The following is a 13,351-nucleotide window of genomic DNA, read 5'->3' as shown; positions in this document are numbered from 1 at the left end:
TAAAATCGGTGCATTTTTTATGCTGATTTTTCCCAACTCATTCATATGGGTGAAAGCTGAAAGAATTGACGAGCTGTAAATGTAATTCTGCACCAAATCTCCAAGTCAAAAATAAGCAATGTGTGCATGAGACTGCAGGATTCTCATTCCCTTTGCTGGTCCTAGGAAAGCCTTCAGGTTTTGTGACAAATCTATGCAGGAAAAAAAAAAAGTGACAAATCTGCAACATGTGCACAGGCCCTTAGAGTTTTATACAGGTGCTGCCATCTACAGGCTTGGCAGAGAGTCCACAGTGACTATCCCTATGGGACCCCATCACTGATCTCACCCTGCACATCTCTACTGCCCTATATTCAGTCAGTTCTTGCAGAAGTGAAAGCTGCAAAGATCTAAAGAAAAGCAAAGTCTAGAGAGCGGAGTCATCCGCGGATAATGTGATTTCTCGCACGTCGGCCATGAATAGTGCGTTTTGTTAGACGTCGTTCTACTATAGACACTTGTGGGAGACGAGCGAAATCACAAGATGTAAAAATAGTTTACCCTCTGTACATTTTACGTCCTATGCATAAAATCTTTAATAACGGGCTGTTACATTGTGACAGATGCTCTGCTCAAAAATAGTTATGAGTTATGCCCAGTATTTTGTTTTGATGAAAGAGGAGATGTGAGATCCAAGGGGTGACTGCACCGTCCCCGCTTATCGACACGTGGGACACCAGTGATTACCGGCCTCTTGGCTGTCACTGGCTCCTTGGTAGGAATGTCCTGTTCCCAGAGCTGTGATATAGTGAGCGCCATGTCAGGATTAACACCGATCTGCAAGGAGCGGGCCTCTGCGCCCGACATCTGGGAACCTCTCGCCTCTGTGATCTTATTTCCATTACATGGTCAGCAGATGCACAATATAATTAGTACCAGTCCACAGGGTAAAGACCCCCCCCCTGCGGCCCCTACTGACCATTAGATCCTAGGTTATTATTCTGCACCATCTGTGCCTCTTGGGGTACATATAACTATTGTGAAGGAACATCAGGGAGATACTAAAGATGGGTGGCATGAAACGCGTTGTGGTAAATGTACTTTTTATGCCCCATCCAAAATAATCTATAGTCTATAGCATTTAAAGTAGTGCATACGATCCCCATTATCACAGCCCAAAATGAATGCAAAACACATACAGTTAAAGTATGGACACAGGCCACACTTCTAGGGGTGCACGCGCTGTTCTGATGTGCAGCATAACATATGGGCAAAATTTCAGGAGTGCTTGGATGCAAGTTCTTTGAGTAGGGGGCACTTCACTCAGGAAGGTTGAGAAATGCTACATTAAATCTAATCAAATGTTCCTCAAGTCCCACTGAAAACAGCAGCTCTGGTCAACTTTTAGATGGGTAGGGCGAGTTCCCCTCCTTGTCCCACAATTACCAGTAAGGGGTTTCCAGTAGAGCCATAAGGGAAGTGGTCTATGGCCATCAACGCACTGAGGGGAACTTTTTTTGTGATCCCCCCCAGTCCTGGTTTCAGGCCTCTATTAGGGCAGTTTAGTGCCTGTGACTTGTTTGATACAAGTTGTATATTCTCTGCTAGGGAAGTAACCTATGTAACATTGTACACAAATTAAAGGTTCACAATGAACCAGAACTTATGGGGATCCCAGCTCCTGTTCTTCGAACATATGGGGGATCCCAGCTCCTGTTCTTCCAACGTATGAGGGATCCCAGCTCCTGTTCTTCCAACGTATGGGGGATCCCAGCTCCTGTTCTTCCAACGTATGAGGGATCCCAGCTCCTGTTCTTCCAACGTATGGGGGAGCCCCAGCTCCTGTTCTTCCAACGTATGAGGGATCCCAGCTCCTGTTCTTCCAACGTATGGGGGATCCCAGCTCCTGTTCTTCGAACGTATGGGGGATCCCCGCTCCTGTTCTTCGAACGTATGAGGGATCCCAGCTCCTGTTCTTCGAACGTATGAGGGATCTCAGCTCCTGTTCTTCGAATGTATGGGGGATCCCAGCTCCTGTTCTTCAAACGTATGAGGGATCTCAGCTCCTGTTCTTCGAACGTATGGGGGATCCCAGCTCCTGTCCTTCAAACGTATGAGGGATCCCAGCTCCTGTTCTTCGAACGTATGAGGGATCCCAGTTCCTGTTCTTCGAACGTATGAGGGATCCCAGCTCCTGTTCTTCGAACGTATGAGGGATCCCAGCTCCTGTTCTTCGAACGTATGAGGGATCTCAGCTCCTGTTCTTCGAACGTATGAGGGATCCCAGCTCCTGTTCTTCGAACGTATGAGGGATCCCAGCTCCTGTTCTTCGAACGTATGAGGGATCCCAGCTCCTGTTCTTCGAACGTATGGGGGATCCCAGCTCCTGTTCTTTGAACGTATGGGGGATCCCAGCTCCTGTTCTTTTTCCTTATGGACAATGCAAAGATGCACAACAGTCTGAGATCATACAACCCTAAATCCATAAAGAAATGAGAAGTTAAAACCTTCTATCCATCCGACGGATGTGAAGATGGTTCAGTAGTGGCACAAACCAGCACCAGACTGAGCCCAATTTATTTTTATTTACAAAATATACATAACATTTTCAGACCTGAGACAGGACTAGATACAATTTGCAGGACAGTTTTCTGAACGAGGTTTTTTTTATTGCCCTTGATCCATAAATTACACTAATTATTTGCAGAATTTATATAAAACAATCCTAATAACCTCCCATTTCTTATACTGCCCCTGTCCCTGCACACATGGAAACACTCAGAGCAATGTCTTTACTCTTCTTTGTCCAGTGACAGATCTCCTGGGTTGTGGGGACAAGGAGATAAATGATGATTTCTTTGTATTATTAAATGTTTATTAATGCTCAACACATTGCACATCACTGGCATCAGTAGATCTACAATATCGCAAATAATCAGCTATGAATTCTAGAGACCTTTCCCCCAAAGTTTTCCAGAGCCCTAAATGTGCACCTATAATTTCCAAAAAGTACAAATTCTGGAGCTTCTTTTCCTCCAAACACTGAATTGTGTCTTCCCTCTGTTACTCCTCCTGGAAATGATAACGGACAAATCCCCAACAAGGACGTTACTATTCTTCCTTTTGGCACTGATTGAAAAAGAGTCCATTTGCTTGGCTAGATAGAAATATCTATTTGTTAATTTATTCATACATTTACAGGAAGAATAGCAGAGGAAGCACAGGTACTGATTGCATCCAATATGGAGATTAGGAAGGAAGAAACGTCTTCTATATAGCAAGTCTATTGGAAGCTTCGCTCCCAAAAATGGCACTAAACCGCGATCGTTTATCCGCCCCTTCTTATGCTTGTGATAACCCCGAGAAGAAACCTGACATAACTTGCAGTTCGCTATTCCAGAAAAGACTAATGAATCTGAGCGTGTTTATCCAGTATGCTGAGTGTAGTAGTCACTCTTCTGGATGTGTTTATCCAGTATGCTGAGTGTAGTATTCACCCTTCTGGGTGTGTCTATCCAGTATCCTGATAGTAGTAGTCAGCCTTCTGGGTGTGTATCCAATATGCTGAGAGTAGTAGTCACCCTTCTGGATGTGTTTATCCAGTATGCTGAGAGTAGTAGTCACTCTTCTGGATGTGTATATCCAGTATGCTGAGAGGAGTAGTTGCCCTTCTGGATGTGTTTATCCAGTATGCTGAGAGTAGTAGTCACTCTTCTGGATGTGTATATCCAGTATGCTGAGAGTAGTAGTCACTCTTCTGGATGTGTATATCCAGTATGCTGAGAGTAGTAGTCACTCTTCTGGATGTGTATATCCAGTATGCTGAGAGTAGTAGTCACTCTTCTGGATGTGTATATCCAGTATGCTGAGAGGAGTAGTTGCCCTTCTGGATGTGTTTATCCAGTATGCTGAGAGTAGTAGTCACTCTTCTGGATGTGTATATCCAGTATGCTGAGAGTAGTAGTCACTCTTCTGGATGTGTATATCCAGTATGCTGAGAGTAGTAGTCACTCTTCTGGATGTGTATATCCAGTATGCTGAGAGTAGTAGTCACTCTTCTGGATGTGTATATCCAGTATGCTGAGAGTAGTAGTTGCCCTTCTGGATGTGTTTATCCAGTATGCTGAGAGTAGTAGTTGCCCTTCTGGATGTGTTTATCCAGTATGCTGAGGGTAGTAGTCACCCTTCTTGGGGGGGTGTTTATCCAGTGGTGCTGAGAGTATTAGTCACCCAGCTGGGTGTGTCTATCCAGTATGCTGAGAGTAGTAGTCATGTTAGGCGTCGAGTTCCCACCACTGCACAGGGGAAATCTTGAGCCGTGTCCTCTGCGGTCTCCCATTCTTCTGCAGCCGCAGAGGTTCCTGCTCAGCAGAGACGACAGTCCCAGCACCTTGCCCAGGCTCATGCTAAGCGTCTGGTTGCTTCTCCAGGCTCAGCTATTGTATCATGCATGTCCCGGTTTTCGGAGCCATCTCCCGGGACATCAAGCTTGTCCTCGGATTAGTACGAGCTGAACGCCATCGTGGGGTGTAAGGTGGTACAGGGCAAAAAATATTTTCTAGTGGACTGGAAGAGTCATGGTCCAGAGGACAGGACCTGGGAACCTGTAGAGCACATTCATGCTCCTCAGCTCATTGCAGCTTTTGAGCAAAGCGAGGCCCAAGGAGGGGGGGTAATGTTAGGCGTCGAATTCCCACCACTGCACAGGGGAAATCTTGAGCCGTGTCCTCTGCGGTCTCCCATTCTTCTGCAGCCGCAGAGACGTCAGTCCCAGCACCTTGCACAGGCTAATGCTAGGCATCTGCTTGCTACTCCAGGCTCACCTATTGTATCATGCATAAGTCAGCGGCGAACAGATGCTCTTGGGACTAAGTCCTGCTTTTCTCCTACTGAGCATGCCTGTGGGACGACCTCTCATTGGAGGTCGGAGGTCACATGCTCAGGTCCTGTTGTTGCTCTGATTTGACCACCAGGAAGGTCCCGGAAGGCTGCAACTATAAAAGGTTCGCATGGCCGCCCGGCCATGCGCTAATATAGAGCAGGATTATAGACCATGTGGAGTGAGTGTTGTATGCATGTATGATTGTCTGAGGTGAATGACTCGTTATGAAACCCCAAGTGGTGGCTTGGTCTGTACGCGACAGTGCACTTGGTCCACAATCCAAGGTCGCCAGCGTCAATTAGGGGCGTCTGCTGTTGCGTCGCCGGACGCTTAGTAGGTCTAGAGGGACTCTGACCCTGTGTCTTTGGGGCTGAGTTCTGTGACCATTTACTGAGCGTTTACCTTGCCGAGCTCTGTGAGCTTTAACAGGTTTCGGCATTTATATTCTGCAGTAGTGCGGCTCTGTGAAGCAACAGAGTCCGCCCCTTTACACACCCGGTGACGTTAACCTGCGTGTGTTCGTCTATTATACCGCCATATAGTGTCTGCCATTACTGAGCAGCAGTTTACCACCCCTGCACGGTGGACCCCGGGCTGCGAACACACCTTATTTCCATCTTTAATATTTGGTACGTTCTGCCAGCCCTAACAAGTCACCCTTCTGGGTGTGTATATCCAGTATGCTGAGAGTAGTAGTCACCCTTTTGGATGTGTTTATCCAGTGGAGCAGAGATTAGTAATCACCCTTCTGGATGTGTTTATCCAGTATGCTGAGAGTAGTAGTCACCCTTCTGGATGTGTATATCCAGTATGCTGAGAGTAGTAGTCACCCTTCTGGGTGTGTATATCCAGTATGCTGAGAGTAGTAGTCACTCTTCTGGGTGTGTTTATCCAGTATGCTGAGAGTAGTAGTCACCCTTCTGGGTGTGTTTATCCAGTATGCTGAGAGTAGTAGTCACTCTTCTGGGTGTGTTTATCCAGTATGCTGAGAGTAGTAGTCACCCTTCTGGGTGTGTTTATCCAGTATGCTGAGAGTAGTAGTCACTCTTCTGGGTGTGTTTATCCAGTATGCTGAGAGTAGTAGTCATCCTTCTGGGCATGTTTATCCAGTATGCTGAGAGTAGTAGTCACCCTTCTGGGTGTGTTTATCCAGTGTGCTGAGAGTAGTAGTCACTCTTTTGGCTGTGTTTAGCCAGTATGCTGAGAGTAGTAGTCACCCTTCTGGGTGTGTTTATCCAGTGTGCAGTGTGCTGAGAGTAGTAGTCACGGGTGTGTTTATCCAGTGTACTAAGAGTAGTAGTCACCCTTCTGGGTGTGTTTATCCAGTGTGCTGAGAGTAGTAATCACCTTCTAGGCGTGTTTATTCAGTGTGCCAAGAGTAGTAGTCACTTTTCTGGGTGTGTATATCCAGTATGCTGAGAGTAGTAGTCACCCTTCTGGGTGTGTATATCCAGTATGCTGAGAGTAGTAGTCACACTTCTGGGTGTGTTTATCCAGTATGCTGAGAGTAGTAGTCACCCTTCTGGGTGTGTTTATCCAGTGTGCTGAGAGTAGTAGTCACTCTTTTGGGTGTGTTTATCCAGTATGCTGAGAGTAGTAGTCACCCTTCTGGGTGTGTTTATCCAGTATACTGATAGCAGTAGTCACCCTTCTGGGTGTGTTTATCCAGTGTGCTGAGAGTAGTAATCACCCTTCTGGGCGTGTTTATTCAGTATGCCAAGAGTAGTAGTCACTTTTCTGGGTGTGTATGTCCAGTATGCTGAGAGTAGTAGTCACCCTTCTGGGTGTGTTTATCCAGTATGCTGAGAGTAGTAGTCACCCTGCTGGATGTGTTTATCCAGTGTTGCTGAGAGTAGTAGTCACCCTGCTGGATGTGTTTATCCAGTGGTGCTGAGAGTAGTAGTCACCCTTCTGGAAGTGTATATCCAGTAGTGCTGAGAGTAGTAGTCATTCTTCTGGGTGCGTTTATCCAGTATGGTGAGAGTATTAGTCACTCTTCTGGATGTGTTTATCCAGTATGCTTAGAGCAGTAGTCACTCTTCTGGATGCATTTATCCAGTATGGTGAGAGTAGTAGTCACCATTCTGGATGTGTTTATCCAGTGGTGCTGAGAGTCGTAGTCACCCTTCTGGATGTGTTTATCCAGTAGTGCTGAGAGTAGTAGTCATTCTTCTGGGTGCGTTTATCTAGTATTGTGAGAGAAGTAGTCACTCTTCTGGATATGTTTATCCAGTATGCTGAGAGTAGTAGTCACTATTCTGGATGTGTTTATCCAGTATGGTGAGAGTAGTAGTCAGCCTTCTGGGTGTGTTTATCCAGTATACTGAGAGTAGTAGTCACCCTTCTGGGTGTGTTTATCCAGTATGCTGCAGGTAATAGAAGCCCCCATGACTTCCTGCACTTCCTGGGCACTGTCCTGTAGCACATTTTTAATAATGCCTGGAAATATTGAATAGATCTCGTTATTTGTGCATCCCTGTGTACACAGGACATAGGATATATAGAAGGGACATTACATGAGGATTTCAGGTGCTTTGCTGCCTCCTTGTGGCACAATGGAGTGCAAACTAGAGCAGAAGCAGGAGGCTTTTAGTTTTTCTTGTATCTGTCATTCTATTACAGTACTATGCAAAAGTTTTAGGCAGGTGTGAAAAAATGCTTCAATGTAAGAATGCTTTCACTAATAGTTTATTTTTATCAATTATCACTTCAATTAACAAAATTCAAAATAAATGAACAGAGAAATTTAAGCTAATAACTATTTGATGTGACTGCTCATTGCCTTCAAAACAGCATCAAAAGCTTCAGTTCTTCTAGGCACTCGTCCCTTGCGCGCAGTTTTTGAAGGAACTCAGCAGGAGGTTGTTCCAAACATTTTGGAGAACTGACCCCAGATCTTCTGTGTGTGAGGCTTGTGAAAATCCTTCTGTCTGTTCATGTGATCCCAGACAGACTGGATGATGGGAGACTCTGTGAGGCCTGATCATGTCAATGTCATTAAGGACCATCTTCTGTGTAAATAAGAACAAGGAGTCCTGGGAGTGATGATGCGGTCCCAAGAGAGCCCTGATCTCATATAGAATCATAGAATCGTAGAGTTGGAAGGGACCTCCTGGGCCATCTGGTCCAACCCCCTGCTCAAAGCAGGATTTGTTAAGTCATCCCAGACAGATGTCTGTCCAGCCTCTGTTTGAAGACTTCTATTGAAGGAGAACTCACCACCTCGCGTGGCAGCCTGTTCCACTCATTGATCACCCTCACTGTCAATAAGTCTTTTCTAATATCTAATCTGTCTCCTCCCATTCAGTTTCATCCCATTGCTTCTAGTCGTTCCTTGTGCAAATGAGAATAAAGATGATCCTTCTACAATGTGACAGCCCTTGAGATATTTGTCGACAGCTATCAAGTCTCCGCTCAGTCTTCTCTTCTGCAAGCTAAACATTCCCAAATCCTGCAACTTTTCCTCATAAGACAGGGTTTGCAGACCAGTCACCATTCTGGTCACTCTTTTCTGAACTTGCTCCAGTTTGTTGATGTCTTTTTTAAAATGTGGTGCCCAAAACTGGACACAGTATTCCAGATGAGGTCTGACCAAAGAGGAGTAGAGGGAAATAATGACTTCACGTGATCTAGACTGTATGCTTCTGTTAATACATCCTAGAATTGCATTTGCCTTTTTTGCTGCTGCATCACACTGTTGACTCATATTCAGTCTGTGATCTATTAGTATACCCAAGTCTTTTTCACATGTGCTGTTGCTTAGCCCTATTCCTCCCATTCTGTATATGCTTTTTTCATTTTTATTGCCCAGATGTAGTACTTTGCATTTTTCCCTGTTAAATATCATTTTGTCTGTCTGAGATTACATGAAGAGACAGAAGGATTCGTGCAAGTGACATCCAGAGAAGATCTGGGGTCAGTTCTCCAAGATGTTTGGAACAACCTCCCTGTTAAATTCCTTCAAAAACTGTGTGCAAGTGTATCTACAGGAACTGATGAAGGCAAAGGACAATCACACCAAATATTTTGATTTAGATTGATTTTTGATAAATCATATGACTTAGATTTTTCTTTTGCTCATTCACTTTTTTTTGTAAATGTAACAAAATGCAAACATTTAACACCTTCCTATTTTTGAAAGCCTTCTAACTTTGCAGCATTTTTTCTGCAGCTGCCTAAAACATTTTACTTTACTCTATTGTATACTTCCCAGTAGCACAATTTTTCACTTACTCCAATATCAGTATTACTCACAGTCTAAACCCATAATTTTTAAATATGGGCTGGAGCCAGCTTCATAGGAAAACTAATATGGCGACATGTAAGTTTTGTACCTAGTGGCTCAGTGATGCAGGGCAATAGCACGGGTCATCAAATTATATCCTGAATTCCCTTACGTGTTGCTGAATTATTTATTTTTTTTATTTATTTTACTCATTTATATAACGCCATTAATTCCACAGCACTTTACAGACATTATTGGCACTGTCCCCGATGGGGATCACAATCTAAATTATCCATAAAGAGCATAAATTCAGTGCATGACGATCATGGCTCCCGCGAAACCTCGAGAAATCAAACAACTTATGGTCCGATCAGAGTGGATGAACAGCTGGGAACTATACTGACCCCAAAATGGATGGGTTCCACAGGAACAATAGTGAGAAACAATGGCTTTTGGCTGGACCGTCCAAAGTCTAAGAATTTGGGGCTGTCTAAGTATCAATTCAGGTGCCAAGTGCTGTCAATCAAAGAGCAGTGAGGAGATGCCCTCCTCATCATTGATTTACATTCCTGGCCTTACAGGAGCGAGATGATGGATGGAGATAGATGAAGAATAAATAGCTCGGTACTTGGGAAGATGTACTCGAACTAAGCGCCTGTGCTTGTTTTGAACAGTCATTTTGTGCTAAATGTGACAGTACGTGTAGACCTGATTTCGGCACAGCAGGACTAGCACCATAGTGACAATTTGTGACATTATGACATAGACTTGTGACAGTGAGGGGCAAAGAATATAGCAGAAAACACTAAGTGTGAGCACCAGATAGGTTTAGCTATATGTGCACCATGTGGCAATATCTGGGCAATATTTGACATTATTTACCTGGGCAATGAATTACGTTATTTGCAGCACTATATCAGAATGAGTATTGGAGCATCTATAGCTGCCTGTTTTATCTATATTTGCTCTATATGGCAATGTTAGTCAGGTATATACAATTTATCTGGTAATGACTTATATTTATCTGGACACTAAATTGCATTGCTTGTTTAGTTATGACCTGCTCTATTTATCTCGACATTATTATTTCTTTAGGATCTATCTATGGCAGTGTTTATCTGGGCATGGTGTGCACTATTTATCTGTGCAATGCACTTATTATTTATCGGAGCACTTTGTATCACTATCATGTGAAATTACCAAGAACCAACTTTGAACACAGTGACAATATACCAATTTGAAGTGTGATGCACGACCACAGATACATCGTGGCAGGATTATCACCGTACAAGAATAGCGCAATATGAACTCTCTAGAATTCTGGACACTGTCCGGTCTTGGAGTCTTGTATTTCTTTTCTTGTGCTGAGGATTTAACAAGGTCCAATTAAAATATTATGTTACTCAGAGACTCATCCTGACACCAGAGAACAGATAATGCTCTGTAAATTATGATTAAGCCTGATTTATCACTAAAAGAGCAACTCTAGTTTTAGGATCCGTATTACTATACATATGGAAGCAGTATTGTTATATCTGCTCTACTCCTGTATGTAGGGGGCAATATTATAGTAGTTATATTCTTGTACATAGAGGCAGTATTATAGTAGTTATATTCTTGTACATAGGAGCAGTATTATAGTAGTTATATTCTTGTACATAGGAGCAGTATTATAGTAGTTATATTCTTGTACATAGGGGACAGTATTATAGTAGTTATATTCTTGTACATAGGAGGCAGTATTATAGTAGTTATATTCTTGTACATAGGGGACAGTATTATAGTAGTTATATTCTTGTACATAGGAGGCAGTATTATAGTAGTTATATTCTTGTACATAGGGGGCAGTATTATAGTAGTTATATTCTTGTACATAGGGGGCAGTATTATAGTAGTTATATTCTTGTACATAGGGGGCAGTATTATAGTAGTTATATTCTTGTACATAGAGGCAGTATTATAGTAGTTATATTCTTGTACATAGGGGGCAGTATTATAGTAGTTATATTCTTGTACATAGGGGGCAGTATTATAGTAGTTATTTTCTTGTACATAGGGGCAGTATTATAGTAGTTATATTCTTGTACATAGGGGGCAGTATTATAGTAGTTATATTCTTGTACATAGGGGGCAGTATTATAGTAGTTATATTCTTGTACATAGGGGGCAGTACTATAGTAGTTATATTCTTGTACATAGGGGGCAGTATTATAGTAGTTATATTCTTGTACATAGGAGCAGTATTATAGTAGTTATATTCTTGTACATAGGGGGCATCTTGTACATAGGGGGCAGTATTATAGTAGTTATATTCTTGTACATAGGGGGCAGTACTATAGTAGTTATATTCTTGTACATAGGGGGCAGTATTATAGTAGTTATATTCTTGTACATAGGAGCAGTATTATAGTAGTTATATTCTTGTACATAGGAGCAGTATTATAGTAGTTATATTCTTGTACATAGGGGGCAGTATTATAGTAGTTATATTCTTGTACATAGGAGGCAGTATTATAGTAGTTATATTCTTGTACGTAGGAGCAGAATTATAGTAGTTATATTCTTGTACATAGGGGGCAGTATTATAGTAGTTATATTCTTGTACATAGGGGCAGTATTATAGTAGTTATATTCTTGTACATAGGGGCAGTATTATAGTAGTTATATTCTTGTACATAGGGGGCAGTATTATAGTAGTTATATTCTTGTACATAGGGGGCAGTATTATAGTAGTTATATTCTTGTACATAGGGGGCAGTATTATAGTAGTTATATTCTTGTACATAGAGGCAGTATTATAGTAGTTATATTCTTGTACATAGGGGGCAGTATTATAGTAGTTATATTCTTGTACATAGGGGGCAGTATTATAGTAGTTATTTTCTTGTACATGGGGGCAGTATTATAGTAGTTATATTCTTGTACATAGGGGGCAGTATTATAGTAGTTATATTCTTGTACATAGGGGGCAGTATTATAGTAGTTATATTCTTGTACATAGGGGGCAGTATTATAGTAGTTATATTCTTGTACATAGGAGCAGTATTATAGTAGTTATGTTCTTGTACATGTGAGCAGTATTATAGTAGTTATATTCTTGTACATAGGGGGCAGTATTATAGTAGTTATATTCTTGTACATAGGGGCAGTATTATAGTAGTTATATTCTTGTACATAGGGGCAGTATTATAGTAGTTATATTCTTGTACATAGGGGCAGTATTATAGTAGTTATATTCTTGTACATAGGGGGCAGTATTATAGTAGTTATATTCTTGTACATAGGGGCAGTATTATAGTAGTTATGTTCTTGTACATAGAGGCAGTATTATAGTAGTTATATTCTTGTACATAGGGGGCAGTATTATAGTAATTATATTCTTGTACATAGGGGGCAGTATTATAGTAGTTATATTCTTGTACTTAGGGGGCAGTATTATAGTAGTTATATTCTTGTACATAGGAGCAGTATTATAGTAGTTATATTCTTGTACATAGGGGGCAGTATTATATTAGTTATATTCTTGTACATAGGGGGCAGTATTATAGTAGTTATATTCTTGTATATAGGCGCAGTATTATAGTAGTTATATTATTGTACGTAGGAGCAGAATTATAGTAGTTATATTCTTGTACATAGGGGGCAGTATTATAGTAGTTATATTCTTGTACATAGGGGCACTATTATAGTAGTTATATTCTTGTACATAGGGGCAGTATTATAGTAGTTATATTCTTGTACATAGGGGGCAGTATTATAGTAGTTATATTCTTGGACATAGGGGGCAGTATTATAGTAGTTATATTCTTGTACATAGAGGCAGTATTATAGTAGTTATATTCTTGTACATAGGGGGCAGTATTATAGTAGTTATATTCTTGTACATAGGGGGCAGTATTATAGTAGTTATTTTCTTGTACATAGGGGCAGTATTATAGTAGTTATATTCTTGTACATAGGGGGCAGTATTATAGTAGTTATATTCTTGTACATAGGGGGCAGTATTATAGTAGTTATATTCTTGTACATAGGGGGCAGTATTATAGTAGTTATATTCTTGTACATAGGAGCAGTATTATAGTAGTTATATTCTTGTACATAGGAGCAGTATTATAGTAGTTATATTCTTGTACATAGGGGGCAGTATTATAGTAGTTATATTCTTGTACATAGGGGCAGTATTATAGTAGTTATATTCTTGTACATAAGGGCAGTATTAAAGTAGTTATATTCTTGTACATAGGGGCAGTATTATAGTAGTTATA

At 41.6% G+C, this 13,351-nt stretch overlaps 1 protein-coding gene across 3 annotated transcripts in view; it reads left to right on the top strand.

Annotated features, from left to right (window-relative positions):
* Positions 1 to 13,351, top strand: part of MICAL2 (microtubule associated monooxygenase, calponin and LIM domain containing 2) — a 318,733-nt gene that overhangs the window by 242,613 nt on the left and 62,769 nt on the right. The gene's annotated exons all lie outside the window — the stretch shown is intronic.

The sequence above is a fragment of the Dendrobates tinctorius genome, unplaced genomic scaffold (assembly GCF_039654945.1).
Source record: "Dendrobates tinctorius isolate UK_male_01 unplaced genomic scaffold, ASM3965494v1 ptg000059l, whole genome shotgun sequence".
Taxonomy (NCBI): domain Eukaryota; kingdom Metazoa; phylum Chordata; class Amphibia; order Anura; family Dendrobatidae; genus Dendrobates; species Dendrobates tinctorius.
Note: the sequence above shows the minus strand (reverse complement) of the source record. Positions and strands in the feature narration are given on the sequence as shown.